Below are 25,517 nucleotides of genomic sequence, written 5' to 3' on the forward strand. Positions count from 1 at the left end.
ATAAGCACTTCAAAAATTGTGACTCTTAGAAGTCTTATCTTCTAAAAGCTCCCACTTATAAAAAGCATACACATATTATTTACAAATAATCATACAATAATAATTCATGTAATTTCACACTTAGTCTGTTTACAAAGCATGAAACCACAAACTTAATATAACAAATGTCAATAAGGCGAATACAAATATTACATCATTTAATATGAACATAAAGGTAATCAAGCATTGCTCTCCTCAGCTTTCTAAGTTTGCGTGTTTTGGTCATAAAGGATGATACCAAATCTATAGCCCAGATCCAGTAAAATTTCCTTATAGGTTTTCCTTTAGGTTTGCCTCTAACCCTTATTGCTCTTATGTACTCCATTATGAATTTAAGGTAGAATTCAGTATTCTTCTTATTGGTCATGTAATGGACGTAGCTGGCGAGCACGCCATTGATGCCTTTTATGTTTGTCAGTTTGGCTGCATCTCTTTCAGCTATTCTCATAGCTAAAGCAGGGGTACAGGGTTGATTCACCTCTTCTCCTTCCTCAACTTCGGTTTCATTAGGAAGATCTAGTGAATCATTAAAGACCAAATGACGTTCAGTACGGAGGGGTTCAGTGGAGAATATAGATTCCGACTCAGATCCAAAATCCATTAACTCCTCTAGGTCTTCTTGAGGAACCTCTTAAGGGTCCTCTTCAGGATCCTCATCCTCTGGTTCATATTCTGGAACTGCATTATCCATGTATGAGTATTCCAATGAACCATCTTTGATATTTTCAGTGCTACTAGAAGCCTCTTGCTTTATTTTCACCTAGAACAAAATAATTTAAATTATTTTAAATATTATGGAATTTATTTTCGCATGAAAATACCAGAAAATACACTGAAAATACTCACAAACAGATCCTTAATTGTCTCCAAAATTATCAAATTATATGTTAAAATGAAGATCTTGATTTTAGGGATTTTTAGAGACAAACCACACCTCAAATAGACCTCCCACGTGTCCACACGCGTCCCTAGAAGGATGAATTAGCAAAAAATTGAAAAAAAATTTTGCCCACTTGTGCTGTCAGCGTGTGTACAACACGTGCCGCAATGAAGCCGGCCGCCGGTGACACGCGCCGTTCCAGCGGCCTTCACGCGCCACTACCTATCAGGTGTGGGCCCCATGTGTCTAGATGACGTGCCACCTGCATTTCTGGACAAAAAAATTTTTTTTAATGGACCAGATCCCTCCTTTTTTTTTTTTTGGTATAGGCTCGTCCTTTTCTGGCCCAATTGAGAAAACCCCCTTTTTTTTTAATTAAGGACAATAGGCCAGTCAGACAGCCCAAAACCGTATCCTTTTTTTTTTTGCAGTGATCAAAACGATGCCGTTTTGATCACTATGCATTGTCTTCTACCTCCAGCAGGGTCAAACCGACCGGCTGGAGTGATGGGTCGGGTTTGACAGACTCGTTAGACCCAGAAACTTCTCTCCTCCATATCTTGGCCGTCCAGTGTCCGTTTTTCACACATTTTATATCGTTTTCTTCATTTTTTCGTCCTCTACACAATGGGATAGTTTTTATAGCCTAAAAACTTGATTTTCCAGACACCCAAAAATGAAAAAATGTACGGCTAAAAAAGGATTACTGTGAAATGATTTTCATGGAGGCAGAGGGATAATGTATCATATCTACTTATAAATATAAGTCAGAAAACAATCACACAACAGTATAAATGGAAGGATTTGCATAATATTTATTGGATCAAATCACTGGATACTCAGAACCAAAGAAACAAAAAAAAGAACACTGATATAAAAATACAGGCCACAGAATGACTCCAACAGGAAAAATAAACCATGCTCTGATACCAATGAAGAATTTCGGGCATACCTGGAATCTACAACAAAATTAGATAGCCACGCGGAGGTCTGATCATGGTGACGGAGTCGGATGTGGATTTTCACAACGAATACACCAGGAGGGAGTTTTTGGAACACAGAACGGAGGAAGGCTAAAATGAAAACAAATCGGGGGTTTTTACTGAACTAATCCCTGGCGGTTTTCTAACTGCATATTTTTGAATTAAAAGAAAACTACCTTCTCCGTCCAATCATTCCCGCTTTTTGGCAAAATATATGAAAAAGCAAAAATCACAGTTAGAGACCCATAATTTTTGCTATTCACACTGGGGCCCCAAATGCCAATGGGCCGGGTCCAATCTACCAAGGGTGGACTGGCCCATTTTCTTACAGTAATTACCCTAGTAAATAAATTTGGTTAGAACTAGGAAGAGGATTGGTAATCTATTGTTTAGATTTGAGATTTTGGATGTTACATAAGTGAGTATATGATTCGATTATTTGTGTGAGTTTGGCCTAAGGACTAAGGGAAAATTTATGCTTGAAATTTTAGAAGGAATTAAACTTGATTTGTTGATTGATTAAGTCATTTAGCTAAATTAGATATGATAGTGTCTAAGAGGTTTGAAATTATGTGTCGAGTTGGGATTTTGGAGCTAAGGAGTTGATATTAACAAAGTAGAAAGATAAAATTGCTTAATTTGAATTTAAATATTGATTGAGTTCCACGATGACCAGCCACTTGATGAAGTGGAGTCGGCATAGGAAAGGGACGCAGCATTGTCCTTAAATGTAATAATTAAAATAATATTTTCGATCAAGATGACTAGTCACTAAGTGAGGTAACTATATGACATGGGATAAGAAAGGAAACCTTCACTACTATAAAAATATAAATAGTTGATAGTTATTTTTACCTATACTTAACAGCTATAAATTGTCAAATATGAAGGCGTTATACATTTGACGGTTGCTACTAATAACTTTCAAGCACTATAAGAAAACACTTGATAGTTTTAACGGTAAAACTGTCAAGTATGTGTACCTTTTACTTGACAGTTATTGGTAATAACCGTCCAATATTTATTATAGATACTTGATGGTTATTATCAATAACCGTCAAGTATTGTTGACATTTTTTAAAAAAATAAGGTCCCTGTAACACCTCCTTTTATATCATATTATACATCAATTATAACCATTATAACGCATTTCCTAACGTTTCCGAGTGAACAATTTCAATTTCATAACTTTGTATATAAGTCTATCCGTATACTGTTCATCTGAATTTAGGTCAAATTTGAAAATTCATAACTAATTCTAGAAATATCAAAATGAGGTGGTTCTAATTTTCCCTTGAAGCTTGCTAAGAGTTCATTAGAGGAAAAATATTCATTGTACTCAATTCCATACAAAACAACACTAGAAAATTTAACAAAATGCACCGTTTATATGGTCAATTTTTAAAGTTTCAGTATTTTAACCCAATTTTGGAAGGGCATAACTCTTAGCACACAACTCCAAATTTAACGATTTACTACTTGATTTAAAGATAAAAATGAGATATAATTGCCTACAAAATCTCAGGTCCAGATTCTATCATTTGCTTATTATTTTATGTCTAACAAGTTTGCCCCTGATTCAGGCTTTTTTATCCCCTTAATCACATTTTTCTTGAAATTATTTCCCTTTTCCCTTTTTCCTTATCCTTTTGACATTGCACCATTCAATATTTTAGCATTAGGGCATATGATAACAATACAATTTACATTATATGATTATCCATAATTCATTACAACTTAACATAAAGTTCCTTAAAACATTACATAACATAACTTGGTGATATAATTTCCATAATGCTCTTCTATCCCAATACCAACCTTGCCTTGATCCATGGATGAGCCATTCCCTATTTGAGACATAATTTAACATAGGAGTAATGAGATTTCATAGAAATCTTAGTAGCAATTGAACTATAATTATCATGTAAATCAAGCAAATTATAATGTGACATGTTATCACACCTCAAGGCATAATCAAATCACATTAAAATCATAGTTAACACCATACTAGGAGAGGAATACCAACACTTCCACAATAACAAAATTCAATGCATTTGGCCAAAACATAACCCAAAGCCATCCAATCAACCAAGATCACAACACAATTCTTTAATCCAAGCAAACAACATAACCACATTAGACAAGCGAGATAAACAATCAAATTATAATTCAATGCTGCCTTTTATCACTTGATAATTTTGGCCTCCTTAAGGGATTGTGTTTCTCCTTGATTTCTCCTCACAAAACCTATTGATCCATGCATAAATACAAGCTATATTAATAACTAAATAACTTATACACAACAATTTATTTTAACTTAACAATTTCCCCTCTTTTTCTTTGATTTTCAACAATATTGATCCTCCTTTGGGATCAATGATCTCTTGGCTCAATTCTACACAATGTTTTATGAATAATTCAAATATCCAATTATTTTTTCAAAAATCAAACTCCTTCCCTATGAAACTAGTTTGGCCAAATGGGGTGTTCAAGCTTCTAAAAATTCCATTTTTGATTCTAATGATTTTAAACACTTCCCAATAGTATATCACTACACAAAAACACATTTTAAACGATTGGAATCATCAAATTAAAGTGAAACAAACTCCTACCCCATGAACAATGCTTGGCCGAAATGAAGCATAAGGGACCCTAGGTTGATTTTCTTCCAAATACCACTTCACACATCACTTAAACAAGCTTGTTCCATATCATATTTAAGGTTTCTATCCTTTCCTAATAGCCAAGCATGTTAACTGAATTTGTGCAGCATTTTTTCTTAATTTTTCATGTCAAAAACTCCACCAAAACTAACTTAAAACTTAGGGATAGAAACGCTTGAACATACCTTGATGTTCTCTTGATAAAAACTGAATGATTCCTTGCCCAAATAACCCTCAAATTTTGGTCTTGTTGGTCTGGATACAAAGTCGCAGCACCCCCACCTCTTTTTCTAATTTTCTAACATTTTTTGTATTTTAGGGAGGGTATTTATAGACAAATAAACTACCATTTTCAATTTTGGATGCCTAAAATGCCCCTTAATAGATGAGTTGGTAGCCATCAAGTGCAAGATAGCTTCAAATTTAACCATGTGTCCATCACTAGAGTTTTCCAACAATTATCCCTTATTGATTACTATTCACTAATAACATTTCATAATTTTTTCAGACCTCCAAAAATTCATTTCTTTCTATGATAATTCACCTTTTAATATAAGAACATGATCTAAAAATTTTCAGGATTTTTTACCACCTCTAGATATTTATTTTGAATTTTCTCTAATTAGGCCTCTATTAGTGTCTCTGTGGGAAAATAAATTTCCTAAAATTAATTCCTGAGCTTCTAAAGCCTAAAAATAATTTTATAAATTCAAATAAATATTAAAATGATTTTTTCATAATTTTCTCAAAATTATTGAGGCCTCTAACTAATTAAAATAATTATTTTTCTCTGATTTTCTATTAATTTTTCCAAAAACCTCTGTTTACGGGAAATTCTATAATAATTTATTTTCACAATAATTTCACCTTTCGAGCCTCAACCGAGGTTTCAAAACCTTTACCTTATACTTTTACCATTTTTCAGGAATTTTCTAGAGTTTTTCTTAGAATTTTCCGTTTTGCCCTTCCTATACCGATAATTACGAAAATGCCAGCCCGGACCTTATCGGGGTTTCACATCAAAAGTTGTTTCGTCTCCCCATCTAGTTTCTACATTGGCTCTCATCCCAATTTTTAATTTCCTATATTCAGGTGAAATTTCTAAGGATGTGACAATCCCTTTCATTTTAAAGACAAAATGCAGCAACAAAGAACCAAGAATAGGTACCAATCTAGCCAGCAAATTAGTTATATTTTAAGAAGCCAAAAGTCATATACAATGCACTCTAAAATAAAAGGAAAATTAGACAAGAGAAAGGAAAACCAAATTGGCCAAGTATCCTAAACCAAAACTAAAATTGGCTGAATACCAAAACCACAACAAAATTGCCCAAGTACCAAAAACAAAAGCACAAGGCATTGAACTGTGACAAATATAATTAAAAAAAGAGACAAATACCAAAATCAATATTGGCTTCTTCTCTATCTATTCTATGCTCACTGACAGTACAATTTTGTTACCGACTCTTTCATAATTTCTTCCATCTGACAGGATGAATATTGCATGCAATATGTATCCACAAAGTACTACATGCAAAAAACAAAGAATTTGATGAAGTTTAACGTAAGTATGAATTGAACTTTGAACAAATACATGTTACCTTAGTAGGGATTGTGTCAACATTGTGCATGAGTGTCTCCTTTATGAACTTCATCACATAATATCCACAATCTGAGCTTTCATTTGGTCGCAGTGGGCACTATAACGAAAGGAGAAGGAAAATATATCAATGATATTATAATAAACTATATTTAGTTGAATACTTAATGGTTATTAATACTTTCACTTTCTTTCATGTGAACACAGAATCAACTAGGCTGCCTTTGACTGGGAGGCATGTTAAGCGTTGATCTGTATGGAACAACCACAGAGCTTTGAGAATACAATGAAATAAAATGTTAATGATTGACAAAAATTAGATGAAAAAAGAAAAGAAGAAGAAATCAAATTCAATGTGAACATATTCAAGATATCTATTAAACAGTGATTGCATAATTGATCTATTGGTCGGATCCCAATTAAGAGAATCAGAATACCAAATCCTTGGCTTGAAGGGTTGACCACAATCAGCATCCAATGTCCTTTAAGTACAATAACGACAAGGAGAACAATTGGAAACTAGTATAAAATATAAAAATTTAAGAAAATTTAGTATACCTACCCTTGGCAGTAAGGCACCAAAAAGAAAGTATCGTTATTCCTTACTACCATTGAAATGGATATTTCTGCCAAATCCCTCAATAAGTCTTACTTCATATCATGGTGGCGACTAATGAGCCTAAACTTTTCATCAAGGTTGTCAAAGAATGAAATTCTTATATAGGTATGTAAATGCCCAAACAAACGTATCAATATAATAAATATTCTAAGTGGTTAAGTATTTAATCATGGTTTAAAGAAATACCTTAGATAAAAGTTATAGGCATTTATGCCAGCCATATCATGTATCAAATTTTTTTCCAGTATGTTATTTATGATGTATTCAAATACGACTCTACAATAGACTTCTGGCTCAAAGTCAAGGGGAATCAGCAAAGAGTAGCCATGTTGTAATCTTGCCTCACTTGTTCCTTCAGATATATTTGATGTCTTAATAACACTACGGGAATAGGCTCAAAGGGCTTCTTTTATGAACATGACAACAACTGATCTCCCAATAGGCTCTTCTTCCCCGTAGACTAGCAAACATATAGCTAGCAATTAAAATAGAATTTATATATTATTTTAAATTAGCCAAAGGTTTCAACATATATATACCTTTTTAGGTGGTGCTAATGTAAGAAGGCCGCCAAGCTAAGCAACAAAACAACCCACAGCTTGAGCCACTATCTCTACATCTAGGGTGGGTACAGGAAGGGCATAGTTAGCATATATGGCAGTGTTCAACTATACCCTTACATGATCAGCATAGAGAGCCACATTGTGAATCATGGTCTTCCTTGGTAATTTGAACATACGGCCCGTTATAACAAATGTGATGTTTAGGGCTGTCTACCACACATTAAACGTCTCCTTTACCCTAAGTAAATATAAATATGTTATTTAGTTTGATCTGAAAATAATTAAATATGATAATATAAACACATACAGTATTATATGTTAGGTAAATAGGGGAATATGCAGCTGTCTTTCCTGCTTGGGCTGAGATTCAAAGCTGGTTGTAGTGCTTGGCTCTTACCCCTTGCTTGGATTAAGAGAAAATTGGGGAGGAAAGAAAACTAGAGAGGAAAACATGGAGAGAAACAAGTTTTCCCTTGCTTGGATAAGGAAGAAAATGTTTGAGGAAGGAAAAGTAGAGGAGAAAATAAGGTGGACCCCATACCTTATTTTCTCTCCATATATAGAGAGATTTGGAAAGGAAAACAAGATTTCCATGATTACCCCTCCTCTCTCTTCCTCTCCATATTTATTTTCTTTTATTATATTTAAAAAGTGATTCACTTTTTATTTTTTATCTTAAAACAATGTTTTTATTAAATAATTTGGTTTTAAAACATAATAATATGAAAAAATATATAAATCAAATAACTTGATTTTAAATTATTTGATGATGCTAATGTTAGTATAATTTTTCTATTGCAATATTTATTTTAATTTAATTTTAAATATGATGTATTTTGATAAGAATATTTTAGTCATTTAGATATTTACTAATTTTCTCTCCTCTCTATTTTCTCTCATCCATCCAAGTAAGAAGGATGATGACAACTTCCCTCTAGTTTTTCCTTCTTTCTATTTTCTCTCCTCTTATTTTCTTTCCTCTCAACTTTTCTTCTCATCCAAGTAGAGTATTAATCAATTGATCAATTAGAAGCACTTGTACTTTGACTTGCTTCTTTAACCAACATGTCTCCTCCTTCAACTCTATAAACTCAACAAAAGAAGGTGCGTTTGATGTTAAGGGCTTTGGCGTAGCCACAAAGTAAGCTTACTTTGTGACTCCGAAGCCAAAACCCCTAAGACGATAGGGGTGCTCAAGAGTCCCCAATGCCATCCTTAATATATCTTGATTATTTGATAGATTACTTTTTTCTTGGAAAACCTCTTGGGACATAGGTTTTCGATGCAGCAAACACTATTAGTATAGCTACTCAAAAAGCTACATATACGTATGTTACAGAAGGCAAGAAGACCAAGCTGTAGTGCTTTCAAAAGTGCTACAACACACATATATATTTTAAAAAATTAATAATATTATGTAGCATTTCTTAGAGAAAGTGCTACAAAGGATAGGCATCCTGTAACGTTTCCTTAAATGTGTATACTAGACATTCTATAATGCTTCCTCAACATGTCTTTTTCTGAAAAAAAAAAATACATGAAGAAAACCCTACAAAACATTTTTCCGGACTAAATTTACAACAATTACAGCAATTTTACTTACAAATTTTTACTACCACCAATAAAAATCAAACAACATCACAATTAATTTAGTATAAACACACAAACCTGCCTTTCTATTATATAATTACAACAATTTTAGTGAAATCAATTTATTTTAACTTTACAAAAAATAACAACTAACAACATGAGTATAACTATTAATATTAAATTAAATCATATACAACTTATTAGTACTGTACTCTTAACAATTTTTTAGTTATAGCCAAAATATAGACAAAAAAACTAAATGAAGTAGCATACGTAATTAGTAGTAAGAAAAATAAAGAAATCACATAAATATAAAATCCTGGATAAAAATATACTATACCCAAATTATATATGCCTAATGCATCTAAACTTCAGAAGATCTACAAAAAAAAAAAAAAGACAACAATAAATCATGTTAGATCTAAAAGTTAAGGATTAAAAAAGTTACCTTCTAAGCCTAATAAATGCAAAAGAAGCAAAGCTAGAGATCTTTGCCAACTTACTTTGTTGGAGAGCTCAGGAATGAGAGAAAAGAAGTAGAGTTGTAGATCTCTTCACTGCTTACTTCGCACGGGCACGTTTTTTTTTTTTTTTTTTAAATGGTGATTGATTTTCCTTAGATACAAGGAGAGAAGTGCCAAGAAGAAGAAAAGAGAGATGACTAATCAGAGGGCCGGCTATGGGAAGAGTGAAAGAAAGTGTGAAATATAAATGGAAGCATATAGGGTTTGTGGTAGGAGTAAAAGGTAGGGTGTTTTTTTTTTAAAAAAATAAAATAAAAAACACTTGCTATGAGGAAGCGCTTCCTCACAGCAAATATAAATTTTAAAATACACACACACTTCTGTAGCACTTGTCATGGGCACGTTTTTTTTTTTTTTTTTTTTAAAAAATGGTGATTGATTTTCATTAGATACAAGAAGAGAAGTGCCAAGATGAAGAAAAGAGAGATGACTAATGAGAGGGCCGGCTATGGGAAGAGTGAAAGAAAGTGTGAAATATAAATGGAAGCATATAGGATTTGTGGTAGGAGTAGAAGGTAGAGTGTTTTTCTTTAAAAAATAAAAATAAAAAACACTTGCTATGAGGAAGCGCTTTGTCACAGTAAATATAAATTTTAAAATACACACACTTCTGTAGCACTTCATCAAGAAAGCACTATAGGAAGTATTATACATTATGTGGTGCTCCCTTGAGAAAGTGCTATAATAGTTTAATATTTTTAAAAAATAAAAAAATATATAGAAGTTGTAGCGCTTCGTCAAGAAAGTGCTTCTTTTGTAGCACTACAGCTGTTTAATATTTTAAAAAATATAAAAAAAAATAGATATGTAGCATTTTGTTAAATATGTGCTACAAAACTGCACTACTTATTTAACTTTTTATAGTAGTACATGAAATCGATTTACAATGTGGGATGGATTGGGGATAGAACCTTGATAACCAAAACAATTTAGCCACCTCCAAAACTACCAAAAAAAAAAAACAAATTGACAACAAAATTTAGTGATGAAATTTCGGTTATCAATCAATTTAGCGATGCAATCCTATTGCAAGTAAATCAATGGCAGATCTTTTACCACTCTTTTTTTATTAGGCATATGTATCATTCTATTAGAGGCAATATTGTTCAAGGCTCTCTTAGGTACTAAATGTCTGTACCTCTCCCAGTAAAGATTCAAAACTTAGTTTTCCAAGTTGTAAGGGACTAACTACTTCCACTAGACCCAACCCCTATTAGTTAGCTCTTTTACCACCTAACACTAAGGTTCAATGGTAAATTAAATAGGCCAATGAATCATTTACCTTATGGCCTATATCTTTATTTATTTTAAGAGAAAAAACTCTGACCAACCTTCTATTTTGCCTCAATTACAAATACCTTCCTTTTATTTTTAAAAGCATATACTTTAATCCAAATTATTAACACCTTTAAATAGTATTCTAAAAAGATTCCTGAAGTATGTTTTTAATTAAAAATCATATTAGAATAAATATTTTTGCTAAGTTGCCCCTCGCTATACTAAATTTCTAATTTTTCTTTTTATATTAATATTTATTGATGAATCTATTTAATATCTTTACTAAGTTTAGACAAAGTTTAAGTAACTTAAAATTAGCAACTTGATTGAAAATTTGAGTAATTTTTTTAACAAAGATATGTTTTATGAAATATATTTAAAAATTTCGAATTATAACATATTAATATAACAATATGAAAATTATATCATTTTATAACTTTATAATTTAATTGAAAGTACATATATACAATTAAAAAAAATTTTGGTTGACACATATATTTAAAAGATATGCTTTAATAAATAAATGAGATTAAACATTTAAATTTATTGAAATTTTTTTATAATTATGAAATTAATTGAATTTTTATGGTAATTGATTTAATAATATATCAAATATTAAAATATGTAATAAAATTATTTTTAAATTCTGGATAAACATATGTCATATGTGATTAATTTATAATTATTAAATAATATTTGTATTATAGAGGGAATTTTAGTCAAAATAATGGGTCAACGATATGATTTAACAGTCAACTAATAGTTGTGTGTGTGAAAGTTGAATATCAAAACCAGAAGAAAGATTTGTGCAGCACATATTTTAATTTTAAGAAAGGTTCATATAGATTTTCAAAATAAAGGAGAGGTCTTTATAATTTAAGGTGAATAAAGGAGAGATTGATGTATTTTACTCTTCTTTTTATCAAATTTTATTATTGTTTCCAAGAAAAAAATCTGCATTTTGTTAATATTTGACATTTGTCTTTATAGCTTCGTTATTATCTGAAATAACCCAAAATATATTTAAAAATATATTATTTTAATTATGATTAATCTGACTCAAACTTGATAACTGCTTGACCCACTAACCTTTAAATTACTGCCTCTACTAGTTTATTACCTGGTACGATTTTTAACACCTTACTAAAAAGAAACCAAAAGAAATTATTACAACAATAGGTGTTAATTATATAAAATAAATTCATAGAACACTTAGAATTTGTTTATATTGAATTGGGTAATTGCCATGAATCACTCCCTTAAGATTTGCATTTAAATTAAATTTAAATAAAATGAGATTATAACATAATAAAGAGATATCAAATAATTAAACGATATGAGAAAATTTACATATATAGATAAAGTGAAATAATGGAAAATTAATATCATGTTATTTAATAATTCTCTAGAAAATCAACACAAAAACTACATATGTATAGAGAGGTTAGCAGTAGTTATTCACGGGCATTTTCAAAGTATGGATGCTTTTCATTAGAGGAAAAAAATTCAAAAATGATGTGGCACGCTGTGGTGCTTAGCTTGACCCATCTAATAAAAATACAGTATATTAAAAGATCATGAGCATACAAAATGCTGTCTATAATTGAGGAAACCATAAGGATTCAACATTTTTGCCATGGTATTATCTGCTATGAAGGAGTCCCCTTAAAGGAATTCTTATGGAAAAATAAAAATATTGTTGGTTCGGTCTTTCATTCTAAATGTTTCAGAGCTGCTCTCATTTGGATCAGAAACTCTAATGTGGGTGTTATCAAAAAAAAGAAACTCTAATGTGGGGAATTTCACTGATAAGCCTGCCCTTCATATTCATTATGTGAAGAAGAAGTTCATTTGCTTTCCTTCTGAAGACCACTCTACTCTTGGTATCACCTGGCACGAAATACTTACTCTCATTTGCTTGTTTTCTTCTATTCAGTTTTTTGTGATTTCTAAACTTAGTTTTCTAGATTTTAGTTTTCTTAACGTAGGTTTATTTAGTTATTGTAATTTGTGAGGACTCTCTATTATCTATAATTTTCCTTTTGTTTTTGGTTAAAAAAACAAGAAATTAAAAATTAGATGATCTATAAGAATCGATGAATTAATTTTTTTGTGGATTGAAATTATACAATAATAAATGTGGTAGATCTGGTTTCCTGTTTCACGTATAAGAATGTTTAGATTTTTTAACACAATTTTCACATTAATAAATAATGCCCTTAATGTAACTGATGTATAATGTCATAGGCTACATAAGCTGAGGTGCGTAACATTGACTTTAACATTAAAGCCAGCATTTTGCTATTTGAAAGCATGACAACATCTTTCAACAATAGGCTAGTTGTTTGGCCAGAAACAAGGAAAACAAAACCGGACTGGCCGGTTCAACCAGAAAACCGGGTGAACCCGTCACCAGTCCGGTCTAGTTCACCTAAAAAACCGGTCCATAGTTGAACCGGTGGAAAACCGGTTCAACCAGTCAAAACCGGTGCTGAACCGGTAACCACTGGTTACCCAGTTCAATTTTTTTTTTTATTGAGCCAGTCATTCTGTTAAAGAAAAAATCTCTCAACCAAAATCTCCTTCAGCCCTCACTCTCATCCAGCTAACCAGTTTCGTCTTCGATCTTCTCATCTTCCCAAATCTAAAAATCTCCTCCCCCCAAATCGCAAAATCGCCTTGCTCCTTCTCCCAGATTCCAACCTTTCCCTCCACCAGAATCCATACCTTCGCTGACGGCGGACCTCCTAGTTTGGCCATTCACTGACAGATGTCCTACTTCGCCTTTGCCGTTCACTGGCATCGTGCTTCCATGTCGCAACTCAGATTGCAAGTCGCAGCTTAGATCGCAAGTCGTAGCTCACTGGCGTTATGCTTCAAGGATGTTCTCTTCGCCTTCACCGTTCACGGAAGCTTCACCTTTGGTCTGTGCGTTGAGCTGTATTATGATAAAATTATAAAAGATAAAAACCAGTGAATGTTTAGCTTGTGGGTGAACATCTGCTGCCATGTTTCCATAGTAAAACTCATGCAACTGCTGAATTGCATATTCGGTGATTAATTACAATTTCCATCTGCTTCAAAGTGTTGGTAAAGTGTTGTATCAAGTATGAATTGAATTGTACCAAAACAAAAAAGTCTGAATTGAATTAATTCAAAAAAATTTTAAATTCGATATTATGATAAAATTATAAAAGATAAAAAAAATTAATTTTTAAGATATGTATTTTATTAATGTTCATTTGGTATAATTAAACATTTAAACTACTTTGTTAGCTTCTTTTTTTTTTCCGGTGATTATTATTTGTGAATTTTGTTCTATTTTAATGTTATCAATTAAATTTTATTATTTTAATATGACCGGTCCGACCCCGGTCTGACCAATGACCTTTAACCCACTGCCTAGACCGGTTTAACTCCCGGTCCGGTTTTTTGTTCCTTGGCCAGAAAAGCACAATAGGCTAGCTGGTAGAAGAAGGGAGCAAAAATGAAAAAATAAATTGGATTCATACTTGGGCTAGGAAAAGGACCGGGGTGCGTTCATATTGGGATATTATAGTATCTAGTAATATATATAAAGAGAATTAAAAAAATACTTTTAAAATTTAGGAATGACTATGAAAATGTATTATGAGTTTTTTTTCAAATATTGTCAATTGTTATTAAAGTATAGCGAACAAGAGTGATTTGAAATTTTAAAATTTAAACATATTTTTTTGGATTCTCCCTAATATATATACCCCTCAATCCTCAAAATAGAAATTATAGAGCAGGCCGAAAAGAAAGTAGAAATTATATAACTTATTTAGCGAGATTTAAGGAATCAGTTTAGTTAATTTGTGGAAGAAAGTGTTTATTTTCTTAAAGTAATCTCATTTAATTATTTATATTGTAAGTTGTCTCACTAATCTAAACAATTTTAATATACGTAATTAACAAAAATAATTTAAAAATTATAAATTTGAGAAGAAAATATATTAAAATCTTATATTTAATGTCATATCCAATTAATTGTTACAAGGGAGTACCTTCTATACGTATGTCCATTTTTGTCAATAAGAAAAATAATTGATAATTTTGGAATCATCCCTTTGTCCCAAATTTGGAAGCAAACAGAAGGCTCCAATACAATCCATCTATATTTAACTAAATAACCAACCAGCTGACCCAAAAAGTAAGTAAATAAATAAATAACGAACCAGTCATGTACATACAGATGGCCTGATGGCCGATGGAGTGTTTGGGTTGGTTGGTAGTTATAATTGAATCGATAATATTTTGCCAAAAATGGATATACTACAACATTTTGAAATTTGCATCATTTGAGATCAGCATTTTCAAATATAATTAAAAAAGAAAAACAAAAGAAAATCTGGACTTTCCTTATTTCGTTTACAGTTTACAAAGGAATGCATGTTATTTATGTGTCTGATTTCTACCGTCGCTAAAAAGGAATCCGCTCCGAATTGACGTGGTAATATCTCTCTAAAAAAAAAAACACTCATGATTAGATCAAAAAGTTATAGGAAAAATTAATATGCAATTTCATATAATTTCACTTCATTTTTAATCATGTTCTTATAGTTTTTTCCCCGGGTTCCTATAGTGTCTTCTATTTATAGATATTGACCCATACATTCATAATTTATTAATTTGCAAAGGAAATATTACACCAATAGTCGATCACCATGTATATCTCATTTAATTTTGCAACATGCATCTAAATAAAGGATATCTCATAGAGGCCCAAGTTGAAAGATCATGAATATAGGATATTAATATCTATAAACGATGATCTTATCAAATATATATATATATATATATATATATCTATAAACGATGAAAGTGTAAGGACCAAATTAAAAAGAAAATACAGGGAACTCATTAAAAATCGGGTAAATCTATAAGGATTTGTAAATTAATTTTTGTTTTCAAAATTATATATTTGAGGAGAGATCAAGAATAAAAAAATAATTGTAACAGTGGCATATAATTATATCTTCATATCCTCTTGTCTTTTTTCCAAATACATGAACGTGTGATGGGAAGGATCCAAATTGATTGATAACACACCTAATGAATGATATTCTTTGAACAATCATAATTTGATTGGATTTCGTTCATATAATATTTTTTTTTCATTCCCCTCTGTACATACAAAATTGAGCCAACACGTCAATTTGAGTTTGAAGCGTTTACAGACGTAAAACTCAAAACCTGATATGATTGGAACTGAGAATATGCTGTTTCTGATACTCCTCACCTTCTATTTTTGCGCCTATAAATTGATGTATCACCGAACACTAGCTTCATTCTTCCTTGATTGTTTCAATCCCACAAATCTGAGAACACCAAAATGAAGTCCAAGGGATACTTCTTCTTCATCAATATAGCCTTGTGCTGCTTCTGCAGAATATCTCAGTTCTCTGTGTTTCACAGGACTTCGATTTCTTCTACTTTGTCCAACAGGTTTGTTCCCAAAAGTCCTATATCTTTGCTTCGCTTGTTTTGAAATAATCATGAAGCACTATATATATGTGTGTATGCCACTGAAATTGTTTGCATCTGTTAGATTTTGGGCTTGGGATCGGCCCTTGATGGGCCGGATTATTTGACCGGGTATAAAGAGAATATATCAGTCAAATATCCAAACGATATTGTGATATGTTTGACTTGGTCAAACACCCTGAATCATATCCAATCGGTTACGATATAAATCTAATTAATTTATATTAAATTAATTAGTTTATATTGTGTAGATTAAATATATATTAAGTATATATATTTAGAATTAATTGTGATTGATTCTGGATTTAAATTCAAATATCATGATATTATGAGATAAGAATATATTATATCTTATCTCAGATTTTATCTGATGGGCTCAGTGGATATTTTTATGCTACCCAAAATATCCCTGACAAAAGCTATAAATAGAGGCTTCCCCCCACCAGTTCAAATCACTCAAGTAGTAGAGTTTTCCTATTATCTCTCTCTCTCTCTTATTTTCTTTCTTGCAAAAGTGGTGCTCTGCTGTGCACTTAAAAGCTTAGACTTTTATAGTCTAGCTTAAGCTTGAGCTAAGAAGACCCGACCGACCCGACCCGGTATGTTTTCGATCCATTGTGTTATTTGTCTTACAGCATCTGATGTTGAAGTGGCCAGGATCATATTGTGACCCCCAGAAGAGTTGTTGCTACCCGACAACTGGAAAGCCTGAAGCAGATTTTGGCATTCATGGACTGCGGCCTAATTATAATGATGGCTCCTATCCATCTAACTATGATTCTTCTAACTCCTTTAAGCAATCGAGTTATGACCTTTTTCTTTCGGCAACACAGGACCTTTTCATGCGTTCATGCTGTGCTAAATCTGATACTGCGGCAAAATAATAGTTTTAGATGATCTAAGTCGTGTCTGAGAACACACTGTACTTAAGGACTCTTCCATTATACGAATGCCTCCCAGAATCAAACAGGCCCTTATTGAAATATCTCAGGGAAAGGGAACTACAAGATGTAGGACACTAACATGATTTTGGATATGGCTACAGATATCAGACTTGACAAACGGTCTGCAGAAGAACCGGCCAACACTGGCATGCCCAAGTGGGAATGGGATACAATTCTAGAGCCATGAATGGGAGAAACATGGAAGTTGCTCTGAGTCAATTCTCAAGCAACAAGATTATTTTGAAACTGCTCTCACTCTCAAACAGAAATCCAATCTCCTTTAAGCTCTCAATACTGCTGGTACATCTCTGAACTTTTTTGATGTTAGTTGTCTTTAGATTTTCTTCATCCATAATTCTCATACCTTGAGAGAGAGAGAGAGGATAGAGAGACAAAACATAATTGTCTGTGTGTGGGTCCCACATGTCATAATTAGGTATGGGGCTCACTACATCTTTTTTAATCTAACTTGGATCTCTTTTTGAACAGATCATCTACGTTTTCATTCTGTGAATTTAGAGGCCGAATGATATATAGATTGACGATTAAGGCCATGGGATTTTGAAATAGTGAATGCTTTTATTTGTTTGAGGTTTACATGACTTGATGTGTGAATATATAGGAATAGACACTACTAGAAAAAAAGACTTTTAACGTTGCAAAATCACGGTGGTTAAGCAGAAAAACGATGTGGAAAAAAAGGCGGTGGCATTTTTGAAAACCGTCGTGGAAAGTGTGTTAATTAACCCTACGGCGTTCGCATTTGGTCATTCTTTCTCGGTTCATCAGTAGTGCGCCATGGTCCCCCTCTGTCCCACCACTAAAAAACTGCCATTACCGGCCATTCCCCCCACTACCCCACCGTTTAAACTCCTCCATTGAGCTTGTGATGTCTTGCTGCTGTCCACCGCCGTTTGAACGCCCCTCATTTCCGTTTGAACTATCTTTACTCTGTGAATATCCTCTTTTTTCATTCCTTTCAATTTTTCTTAGTTTGTTGAATGTTTTGTCCATGAAAATCTGTTGTATTTGAAATGGATTTGTTAGTTTTACATTGTGGTTGGCTTGTATTGTTTATTTTGCGTTTTTTATGCTGTTGAACCGTTGATTGGTGGACATTGGATGTGAGAAAACCTTAATTCCTTCTTATATACCATATTAGAAACATGTTTAAATGTTTGAAGTTGATTAGTTGTGAAGTTTTTAAATTTTTTTTATAATTTTTTTATATTTATTTCGAATTTTTGGTAATTTTTTTGTAATAAATATAAGAATTTAGTAATAAATAATCTATTTGTTATTTTGTGTTTTTTTTCTTTGTTATGAATTTTGATTGATAGTAAAGTGTTGTTTAAAATTTCACTACAAATGGATATCATTTGTGTTCTCGTTTTGGATTCAGAAGTTTTAGCTTTAAAAATATTTATTAATTGAATTGGTTTGAAATTGAATTTTTTTTGTTTTATTTGTTATATTCCTTCAAATTTGTTATATTTTTTCAAATTTATCATGTTGAAATATGTTATGAACAATATTTTTTTTGTTTATTAAAATAATTTTTGTTTAACTATTTCAACGTTGAAATATGTTATTTTTGCTTTTGTTTTATTTGTTATATTTTTGGATTCATGTTGGTTAAAGATTTTGAGTTTTTTTTTCTAATTTGGTGTTTAATTTGTACATAGTTGTTAAGGGGAAATTTTGGCAAATTTTTTATTTTTAAAAAAGAGACATTCTCTTTAATTTGTAATTAAGTGTTAGTCAATTTTAATTTATTGACTAACATTTAATGATTTTATTATTTCAATATTTGAATTAAGGAATTAGAATTGAGCTTGACAACTATATTCATTGACTCTGTAGAACAATGGATCGTAATTGGATGAAAGCTAAGAGAATTGGCAAGGAATATGAGGATGGGGTTGAAAGGTTTCTTGAGTTTGCTCAGAGAAATGTCCCTAGTAAAAGAGATGGATTGTACTATTGTTCTTGTGTCAAATGTTTAAACAATAGTCGACGGAGTATTTCTGAGATAAAAGAGCATCTTATCTGTGATGGGATAAATTTGAGGTATACAAATTGGATATGGCATAGAGAAATTAGAAAGACTACACTGTCTGCAAATGAGAAGGTTGTGAATAAAGACTTTAGTGATAGAATTTCGGATATGTTTTGTGATATAAGGTCTGAATCCTCTACACAGTTCTCTCCCACCTTTGAAACTTTGTGTAGTGATGCAGAGACGCCTTTATACCCAGGGTGCAAAAATGATTACATAAGGTTGACAACCGTATTGAAACTGATGAATTTGAAGGCAAGAAATGGTTAGACCGATATTAGTTTTACGGAATTGCTTGAATTGCTGAGTGATATTCTTCCCAAACTCTACTAGAGAAAAAACATTTAACGTCGCAAAATAACGGCGGTTAAGAAGAAAAACGCTGCGGAAAAAAAGGCGGTGGCAATTTTGTAATTAAGTGGAATAACTCTTGCTTTTCCACGGCGGTTATCTGGAAAACCGCCGTGGAAATTTTTGAATTAACCCTACGGCGCATTCTGGTTCTCTCATTTTCATAGTCTCGACTTAGTGCGCCGTGGTCTTCCTCTGTCCCACCACCAAAAAACTTCCATTACTGGTCATTCCCTCCACTCTCCCGCCGTTTAAACTTCTCCATTTTGCTTGTGGGGTCTTGCCGCTGTCCGCCACTGCCCACCGCCGTGGAGTCGCCCCTCTTTTCACATTGAATCATCTCTACTTTGTGAGTATCCTCTTCTTTCATTCTCTTCAATTTTTTTTGGTTTCGTGGATGTTTTGGCCATTAAAATCCGTTGTATTTCGAATGGGTTTGTTAGTTTTACATTGTGGTTAACTTACATTGTCGATTTTGCATTTTTTATTTGGTTGAGTTGTTGATTAGGGACACTGGATATGAGAAAACCTCAATTCCTTCCTATGTACAGTATTAGAAATATGTTTAAATGTTTGAAGTTGATTAGTTTTGAATTTTTTGATTTTTTAATAATTTTTTGATATTTATTTCGAAATTTTGGTAAATTTTTTGAAATAAATTTTATAATTTAGTAATAAATAATCTATTAATTGTTTTGTGATTTTTTTTTCGTTATGAACTTTGATTGATGATAAAGTGTTGTTTAACATTTCATTATAAATGGATATCGTTCGTGTTCCCGTTTTGTATTCAGAAGTTTTAGCTTTAAGAATTTTTATTCATTGAATTGGTTTGAAATTGAATTCTTATTTTTGTTTTATTTATTATATTTCTTCAAATTTATCCTATTTTTAATTAATTTTGCTACATTTTTATATTGGTTTGATTGATTGATTGATTTTTTTAATTTTTTTATACAAATTTAGGATTTGTTATAGGAAAAATTAGATTGAAAAATTATATGAATTTTTTATTTTTAAAAGGGTGACATTCCCTTTAATTTGTAATTAAGTGTTAGTCAATTTTAATTTATTGACTAACATTTAATTATTTTATTATTTCAATATTTGAATTGAGGAGTTACAATTGAGCTTGACAACTATGTTCATTGACTTTGTAGAATAATGGATCGTAGTTGGATGAAAGCTAAGAGAATTAGCAAAGAATATGAGGATGGGGTTGAAAGGTTTCTTCAGTTTGCTCAGAGAAATGTCTATAGTCAAAGAGATAGATTATATTATTGTCCTTGTGTCAAATGTCTAAACAATAGTCGGAGGAGTATTTCTGAGATAAAAGAGCATGTTATCTGTGATGGGATAAATTTAAGGTATACAAATTGGATATGGCATGGAGAAATTAGAAAGACTACACTATCTGGAAAGGAGAAGGCTGTGAATGAAGACTTTGGTGATAGAATTTCGGATATGTTTCATGACATAAGGTCTGAATCTTTTACACAGTTCTCTTCCACTTTTGAAACTTTGTGTAGTGATGCAGAAACGTCTTTATACCCAGGGTATAAAGATAATTACACAAGGTTGACAACCGTGTTGAAATTGATGAACTTGAAGGCAAAAAATGGTTGGACCGATGCTAGTTTCACAGAATTACTTGAACTGCTGAGTGATATTCTTCCAAAGGGGAATTCACTTTCGAAACGAATGTATGAGGCAAAAAAGATTTTGTGTCCGATGGGTTTGGAATATGAGAAGATACATGCATGCCCTAATGACTGTATATTATTCAGAAATGAGTATGAAGGGTTGAATAAGTGCCCTAAATGTGAGACTTCAAGATACAAGGTTAAGAAAGATGGTGGTGATTATAATGAGATGTGTAACACCCTGAATTTTATGATTTAGGATGAGCAGAAGAAATTCATTAAAATTATTTATTTACCAAATAAAGTGGGGAAAATTATGGAATAATGATTTTTAAGGTTTAGAGACATTTTGGAAAAGGTATTTTCCTCAAAAATGGCTTAAATAATTTTAATGGATAATTTTAAGAGAAAAATAGTTAGGAGTTGACTTTTGATCTGAAATTCTTAGGAAAATTATTTTATGGATCAAAGAAGCTAAGGGATAAGAAAAATCCATTTATGATATTTTGGTTTAATTTCTGGATATATCTTATATTTCAGAAAAATAGGAGAGGGATAAGATTGGAGGAATAATTATTTAGGAGGGCAAAATGACTCAGCAACCATGTAGTACACGTGCTGCCTTCTTTGTTTGCCACCTGATTCACTCCCTCAATTATCAGCTGGTCATCCACGTGTTCTGCCTCTTTAATCTCCAGACCGATCCTACCCTGCTTTTTCACTTCATTCTGCGACGCTGAGAGAGAGAACGCGAGAGACAGACCGTGAGAGGAAGAGGTTGGCGACGGAGGAATTGATCGGAGGTAGTTTTTCTTGCATGTAAACTTGGATTCTGAATCAGGTGAGCTTCACATGTCCATCACTATCTTTATTTTCTGGTTTCGGTCATATTTCCGGTGATGGCGAAGAGAGAGAGAGATACGTTTTAGTGAGAGAAACTCCCAATGAAGGCTGGAACTTGATGATGATGAAAGAGTAATGCTTGTTGATGATAATGGAGTATGATTTTTAGCTTGTATGTCCATTACATGTCGATTATTGTTGCTGTAAGTGAAGGGTGGTTCTGTTTTGTGATAGCCGAAACAGAGATTTATATATTCATGGCTGTGGCTTCGTTATTCCTGGGTAACCAGATAATAAACCTCAGTTCTTGGGTTATAGAAACGTTAATACGATGCTGTTAGGAGTGGAGTTGCTGGGTTGACCGACGAAACTGGGTTTAATAGTTCAGGGGTTGGCGTCGGGTTCTGTGGAATTGAAGTGATGAATATATATGTATATATTTTCTGGTTGCATGTCGGTTTGTGGCCTTCGAAACAGGGGTTGAATGATTTCTAATAATGGCGTCTTATTTTGGGTATGGAATGATGAAAGAAGGTGATTATATATATGTTTGCTTGCACGAGTGTGACGGTGGGGGTGAAATTTTAGAATCTAAGATAGTGTAAATGTGTATATTTACACGCTGATGCCATAGAAGTGTGGGGTTAATAGGCTCTGTTTCTATAAAAGGGAAAGAAGCGAAGGCAAATCAATATATACAGGTATATATATTATTAGTGATGTCCGAAGGGTGTTAGGAAGTAGGAATAGGCGATATGATGGGTGTATATATATAATAACATGACACCATCTTAGTAATATATAAATAAGATTGATGGTGAAATCGCAAGTTTTGAGGAACCTAGGAATGGCTACAAGGTTACCGGGCATATGTTTGAAGTGCCATAAGTTGTAGCCTAGAGCTGGAAAATTCTTCACGTCAACAAAAGTTGTTGGACAATTAACTTTGATAAATGAATCGGGTCTGAATGCATTAGGGGATGATTTTGAGTTTGAGGATAAAAATTTATTGAGATTCAAGTGTGAGTTTGAGAGATGGAGTTTAATGGAATTCACTAGGAGGAGAACCATGTATGATTTGTTCTTAAGGTTTTGAATGATAAGTGATGATTATGTAAGTTAATTTGTTATATGATCGAATGGTGAATAGAAATGGTTGAAGCTTGGGGGCTTTTGAATTTTTAAGAGGAAAATTGATTAGAACTCTAAAATGTGAAACTTTGAACCATGGGATATTTTGTTACAAAGTATTGATAAATCATTGGATTTTATTGATAAAAGAACCTATAGAAGGTTGAGTGGAGTGATTTAGCTATTGGCCTTCAATCTGGAATTTTCTTTTAGACTTAGAGTGAAGAATTGTATGGATTTGGGAATTACAGTATGAAGTTAATTAAGCCAAGCCAATTTTAGAAGCAAGTTGAAAGTGCAGAAATAATAGTTTATACTTTATCATAGGCGCCTAAGTGTTAGGAGAATAGCATGGGAGGTGCTACAAAATATATATTTGTGTGTGTGTTCTTGGAAGTTGGGAAGTTCAAATATAGAGTCAATAGAACAGATATAATGGGAAGTTTTAAAGATTGAAGGATTGAGTGAGAATTAAAGTTAATGGCTATTTGGTCGCCAAATAAACTTAAAGTTAGATATTTGTTTAAGGAAGTTTAAGTTGGGATCTAAGAGATTAAGAATGATGTTTAGTTAATTATGAAAATATTTATGGGTGCATGGAAATTTAGATGAGTACTTGTAGTTTGGGTGTGTGTCTCGGCCAAACTGGTAAAAGAAGTAGAGTTGAATTTTAATTGATTTAATTTCAATAAGATTAGAATGTTTAAGTATAGGGAACTCATTATTTGCCTTCAAATATAATAAATAGAAATAGTATTTTTGACCAAGATGACTAGTTACTAAGTAAAGTAACTGCTTGGGTTGAGATAAGGAAGGAAACCCTCCAAAGAGAAAAGTTTAAATAAGAAAAATTGTTTAGGATGACCAACTATTAAGGAAGAGTAGAGATTAAAAGAGATTGGGATTTAAAGAGAGTTATTTAAATTAAAAATTATGTTGGATCAAGCATTAACCTATCCTTACTAATAGGTTTTCATAGCTGCAGATAGTTGCAAAAGCCCACCGAAGAAGCTAAGAGAAAGGAAGCAAGTAAGGTTTGATTTTGAAGTGGAAGGTTCAGGTAGTAGTTCTTTCCTACCTTACACTTGTGTATGATTGTTGCATGTCTGTTTGTGCCATATTGCTTTTCTAAAGTATGAGAACATGTAATCCTTAATTCCTTGCATGGATTATTTAGCCGTGATCACATGTAGCTGATAGACATGGGATAGTATTTGCCAAATATTTGTGCATTATTTATTCAGCTTGTCTATCTATCATTGCGCATAAATGCTTAATTGCATTTGCTTGCAAGGTTATGTTCCACTTTGGCTTGTTTTGCATGCTTTATGTGATCTGCACATTTGTTTGATGGAAATTACTACTACGGGGATTCGTTCGAATCTCACCCTCCCTTGCTATATTATACAGTAAGGGCAAGCAGTTCCAAGGGTAAGGAGGTCATAAGTGCTGAAGGTGGGCTTGTATGAAGAGCAGGAATGCCTGTTGCTTTTGTACCTGTAGAATAATTATTTTGATAGTTAATTATCTAACTTATTAGATGTTTAAGAGCAAGTAACCTCTACTTGCTAGTGTTTATACTATTTTGTATCCTCCATAAAGAGGCATGCACATCTAGTGCCCAGGTAAAGGTCATTGTCCTAAATGGCCAGTATAACTACTTATATAAATGTAGTATTATTTTAAATCTGTGTGCCTGTCGTACGAGCTTTAGGAGTAGGGTTCAAGTGTGTGAATCACTCATCAGTGTATTCATATAAAAAAAATTCTGTCATTTTTATAATAGAACACTTGCGTCTAGTGATTCACAGATGTTAAATGGACCCTGTTAGTATATATAGAGGTAAGGTGTTGCAAGATGACCAAAAGTTCTCCTTTGAAGGTTTTGTGGTATCTTCCAATAACACCACGATTTAAGCGTCTATTTGTTAATGCCGCAGAAGCAAAGAACTTGAGATGGCATTTTGATGAGAAAATATGTGATGGAAAGCTTTGTCACCCTGTAGATTCTCCTCAATGGAAAACAATAGATCAAAAATTTTCTCCATTCGGTAGCGAGCCAAGAAATCTTCGGCTAGGTCTTTGTACGAACGGAATTAATCCATATGGTAATCTTAGTAGCACACAGTGCTTGGTCGGTGCTTCTCGTAATTTACAATTTGCCTCCTTGGTTATGTATGAAAAGAAAATATATCATGCTATCTTTGATGATCTCAGGGTCAAAATAGTCGGGAAACGATATCGATGTGTATTTGACACCTTTGATTGAGGATTTGAAAAAATTATGGGTGGAAGGTGT

General features: G+C 32.5%; 1 pseudogene; it reads left to right on the forward strand.

The window, feature by feature from the left end:
* The first annotated feature begins 1,086 nt into the window (after positions 1-1,086).
* The window catches only part of LOC114755524 (ribonuclease 1-like), a 31,087-nt pseudogene continuing 6,656 nt past the window's right edge, over positions 1,087-25,517 (forward strand).

The sequence above is a fragment of the Neltuma alba genome, unplaced genomic scaffold (assembly GCF_004799145.2).
Source record: "Neltuma alba isolate B1F8T4 unplaced genomic scaffold, ASM479914v2 tig00010280_pilon, whole genome shotgun sequence".
Lineage (NCBI taxonomy): Eukaryota > Viridiplantae > Streptophyta > Magnoliopsida > Fabales > Fabaceae > Neltuma > Neltuma alba.